General features: G+C 41.8%; 1 long non-coding RNA gene across 2 annotated transcripts in view; it reads right to left on the reverse strand.

Moving 5' to 3' along the window:
- Positions 1-1,029: 1,029 nt before the first annotated feature.
- LOC104852035 overlaps positions 1,030-5,050 on the reverse strand; it is a 22,222-nt gene continuing 18,201 nt past the window's right edge. Inside the window, exons 2-3 of one of the 2 annotated variants that reach the window (XR_002024882.2) lie at positions 1,742-2,052; positions 1,030-1,420 (exon numbers count right to left, since the gene is read on the reverse strand). This is a non-coding gene — a long non-coding RNA (uncharacterized LOC104852035). Of the gene's footprint in view, positions 1,421-1,741; positions 2,095-5,050 lie in introns of both variants that reach the window. The other variant, XR_777388.2, reaches the window with a different exon arrangement.

Below are 5,050 nucleotides of genomic sequence, written 5' to 3' on the forward strand. Positions count from 1 at the left end.
ATGCAGTATTTATACACAGCGGAGTACCGCTATGCCATAAAGAGAGATAAACTTGAGGCATTCTCAGGCACACGGATGCAACTTGAGGACATGATGTGAAGTTGGACACACAGGCTTGAATATTGTGTGGTTTCACTTATGAGAGAGATAGAGAGCACGAAACAAAAAGATAGATAAATAGGAAATAGAGAAAAGTTCAAGTAACTCCCAAAATGATCTATTCTGTTGTCTCAAAAATATTCTGATATATGCTAATTTGTCACACTTGTACTAGTTTCTTTTGTTTGTTGAAAAGTAAGTTTTGTCCTCTTACATGTTTGTTTCTTCTTTGTAAGAGAATCTTTTTTTTTGTTTATGACATATCCTCAGAAGCATTTGGCCATTCATGATAACACGGCATATAGACCTGATTATTCTCTGATTATTTTATTATGAAATTCTGTTTTTTATAGAAGAGTATTTTTTATATTTTCTTTATTAATATCTACTTGTATTACATTAAAATAGATTTTTTTAAAAGCCTAGGGCATCTTGGGGCATCTCAAACCAGCCAGTGAGTGCCAGAGTGATGCTCATTTCTGTGACCCCCCCCTTCCTCTTTAGCCAGGTTGAGCCCCAAGATTCATCATGATCCCTGACGTCCAGTTTCGCTCTGTAGAGAACAGAGGCACTAGGCCAGGCTAGGCTAGAACCTACGACCCAGGGCAAAGGTCTTATACAAACCAACTGGTGGCCCCAGAGAATGGCAGACACCAAATTCATCATGGAAGCAATGAGAAAAGGGGTTGAACCAAGTAAAATTATCAAATAAACTGTAGTTTAAGCTCGTTGTTGTTGAAACAGTAAAATGCCTGTGTTATATTTGTATTTCTAGCAAAACCACTGAAGAAAATATATGCACATGCTGATGGTTTTTCCCCCTGAATGCTAGGAACACAGGAGATTTTTATTTCTTTACTTATGTTTGTGAATCAGGCCCATTGTTTTCTCAGTTTAATAGATTAACCACATACTGATATCATGATGAGAACAAAAGAGCCACTGTTAAAAAAGTTTGCAAACAGTTCACACTGGCCAATGAGTTGGAAGGGAGCTATTCACAGAGCCAACTGAGTCCAATAAATGCAGTCATTTTTGCAGCTCCCCTGTGCCCCACCGATAGCCTGCCTGTAACCAAGAGAAGGGAGCATTAAAACATGCACATTATTCAGACATGTAGTCCTTAGACTGCAGAATCTTCCGACATCGATAAATTGACTGCCTTTGCACGGAGTAGACTGAGGTTGTTCTGACCACAGAAGAAGCAGAGGTGGTGTCCTCTTCCCGCTGATCTTCACCATGGAAGCGTCCCTGCTTTCATCTCCAAGTAACCACTGTAGAAGTTTGCCAGAACATTGACTAGGAGCTGGGAAAATGCCAACTGTGAATCCGAAACACAAACACAGCATTTTAGCTTAGTAAACGTGGACAGGAACTAAAGTGTTTGCCTTTACTTTCTCATTAAATGAAAGAAAACACACGCGCGTGTACACACACACACCCCAGATAAAGAAGGAGGAGAACCTGGATGTTTTCAAGTGAAAGCCCCAATGTAGAAGGCTCTAAACCATTACTGTCCAATACGGTGGCCACCGGCCACATGTGGCTCTTGAAGTGTGGATGGCCTGAATTGAGAAGTGCCCTGTATGAAGTCGCTAGGTTTGTTCCCACACACACTAACAGCACAAAGCCATTGCCTCACCATTCTGCAGGCTGGAAGTCTGAGAGTCTGAGCTCACTGTGTAGGAGGAGGCCATGCACATTTGAAGGAGGTAGGAGTAGCCCAGTCCTAGACTTTCTCCTACATTCTGATCGGTCTTCACTTGGGTAGCATAACTCAGTCTTCATGTGGTGTTCTTGTGTGCTCTCTGGGTGTCCAACCTTCCCTTCTTCATAGCGACATCAGTCGTACTGGGTTAGGGACACACTCAACTCTTGCAGGGCCTCATCTTTACGAATCACATCTGCAGCAACCCTGCTTCCATATGAGCTCACATTCTGAAGTCCTGGGGGCTGGGACATCGACACATGGATTTTGAGGACGTGCAATTCAACCTATACAAATACGTCAATACAAAATACAAACCACATTTCAAGGACTTAATGTGAAAACATGTAAAATATTTCATTTATGGCTTTATATTGATGACGTGTTCAACGGCTAACGTCTTGGCTATAGTGAATCAGATAAAATACATATTAATGTTTTTATTTTTATCTGCATTTTTCTAGAAAAGTACTACGTGCCTGGCATTATATTCCCATGGGACAGGGCTGACCTAGAAGAAAGATTTTCCTTCTGGGCATAGATGTTGTTTGCATGTTCTTCCTGTTCCCACGGGCCATGGTGAGGGTCTGGGGTGAAGTGTGTTGGACACAGGGCAGATGGAAGGACTGACAGGATTTCACCACGCTCGTGCTTATTGGATGATGATGGCTATGGTGTGACCCACTTCTCCCCTTCCTCCGCCCCCCTTCTTCTTCTCCTTCTTCCTCTCTTTCTAGTCTTCCTTGATCTTTTCTCTTTTTTTGTTTGTTTTCCTGCAAGATTATCTCTACCAAAGTGACCTGCCATTGTTGAGTTCTAGTAGCGGTGAGGAGTTGGTGGGATAATTAGCTGCTGCTGTAGTTCATTCAGCATTGGAAGCTGATTCACCGGGAAAGCTCTACTCCGGGTCAAATCATTACCTGCCAGTGTGATGTGATTTCAGAGACAGGTTTTGCCTGACCAGAATACTTCCAGTGTTCTCTGAGTAACAGCGCTCTAGCTTTGCCTTGCGAGGCTGATCAGTTCTTTTGATTGTGTCATTCGGTGTCCCGAGCTCTTCCATTCCCCACTGGATCTTCAGCGAAACCCAACTGTTCTTCCCAGAACTCGGGTCTCAAGAGAAACAACAACACACTGTGGGGATGGAGATAGAGCTAAGCCATGTTTATCAGCGTCCAAAGGAGATGACCAGTTACTCCTACTAATGGATCCTCGGAGCCTCCCTTGACACGGATTGATTTTCAACTCTTCTTTGATCTAATGAGTTCCCCAGTAGTCCCAAATAACTTCCTTTTGCATGTAAGATATCTACTTTCATTTTCTCTCTACAGCATTATTCTGCTAATGCAAAATAGTGAAATGTTATGAAAAGTATTTAAGGACCTTTCTGTCTGGCTGAAGTACGAGTATCAGCTTGAATAAGATATATAACTTAGCTGCAATAGGCTGGCATCTCTGTCTTTGTAAAAACTACACTGGACCTGGTCCTGAGCCCTGTGCAAGGAGGTGAGTCCCACGAGGGCCTAAGAGAACTCACCTTCATGCCAGGGGTCTGAGAACCAGGAAACTGGACTTAAGTGGAGTGGGATCACATCCAGACTTTCACTTTTGAAATAGTACTACAGTGAGTTCTTCACACTTCTGCCCTCCCTTGTGCGATCACATTTTGATGTTGTGCCTGAAGGTACACATCTCTGAATCATCTTTACAGCGCTCCCTAAATTTTATCCTCAAAGAAGCATCTGTGTTCTCGTGACATGTATATGCGACTTCAGTCACCTTTGTCATTCAGGCAGAATACCGGAGGCTGTGCCTGAAAGTTCTTGGATATTAACACAGATTAAGGCAGACTCACTTTCCTTTCAAAGGTTGCCTAACTCTACTTATTTAGGGATTTTAAAGCCTTGGTGATGGCCACTCATTGACTCTAATTGTTACCCAATATAAACCCTTTAGCATTTTACAGTGGGAAAAGAAAAGGATGTATATGACTTAATGCAAATTTTGTGGCTGGTGAGCATTAAATTTGCTGTTACTAAAATACACCACATTTGTAAAATAAGTGATCAAGAAATTGGTTGTTTTTTCATGAACTTTACCTATGTGTCCTATCTTTAGAAAGGCAGGTGCCAGCTAGGAGAAAACGAGTCAGGGGTGCATAAAAGAGACTGGAATGATATTCATTTACACAAAAACATTTATTGGTTGGATCCTAAGTTTCAAGCCCTGATCTAAAATTTTTCATTTATCATTTCGTTTGTTAGGTATCATTATGCCAACTTTACAAATGAGGATGCTGAGATCTAAAATAATCAAGTTATAGATTAAATTATATACCAGAAGTGGTGAGTCAAAGTTTCTAAGTCTACCAGTATATCATCTCAAACCCAAGTCAACTCCGTTAGACCTTGTTCTTTCATGGTTGCTGCTGTTGGTCTCCTAAAAACAAATTTAAAATTTAACTTTCACCAAGAACATCTTATTTTTTATCTGTTCATCTTGGAAACTGTGAGATAATAATTAAAGCTATGGGCCTTGTGAGGGGTCACGTACATTAAACCAGTGCAGTGCGGTCAGGTCCCACTTCTAGAACCTTCCCCATCCACACAGGCAGGAGTTTTCTGCTGTCAGGGAGCAAGTGCCCTCTGTGTGCGCATAGTCCCTCAGGTCCGGCCACGTACAATCTCTGGATCCCAGGACCTGCCCGCTTTGAGCTTTCCTGATCCTGCCTTCTCCCCAGAGCTGAAACTAAAGCAGAAAACACCTCGCTGCTTCCCAGATCACATTCGTCCCCCACACTGCCTAATGGTTTTACAACCAAGCTTTCCCCCGACCTCTTCAGAGGAATATTTGAGCGACTGCGTATCTTAATTAGTAATTCTCTGGCTCCCCACCAGGGATGAACCAATTCTCAAAGGAGCCAATCGTGACTTTCAGCCAAACAACTTAAATAGCTTCAAATGAAAGATATTAAGTTCTGTGGTCATTTCCTAACAATGTCACAGATGGGTTTATCCTATTATAATACTTGGTTATTTCCCAGTGCAGCCATATAGGCTTTTCATATCCAAGGCCAAGAATTTCTGATTCTACCTGCTGTTCCAACTTATCTCTGTTTGGTTTGTGACATTGTATATAAAATGCCAAGTCCACTCCCAGCTCTAAGAAAAACACCTTTTTTTGATTCTTGATTACAGGAAAGGAGAGCAGTGCAGGATGAGACTATTTTTTTTTTTTTTTTTT

This window comes from Fukomys damarensis, unplaced genomic scaffold (assembly GCF_012274545.1).
Source record: "Fukomys damarensis isolate Sample0158 unplaced genomic scaffold, DMR_v1.0_HiC HiC_scaffold_32, whole genome shotgun sequence".
Classification (NCBI taxonomy): Eukaryota; Metazoa; Chordata; class Mammalia; order Rodentia; family Bathyergidae; genus Fukomys; species Fukomys damarensis.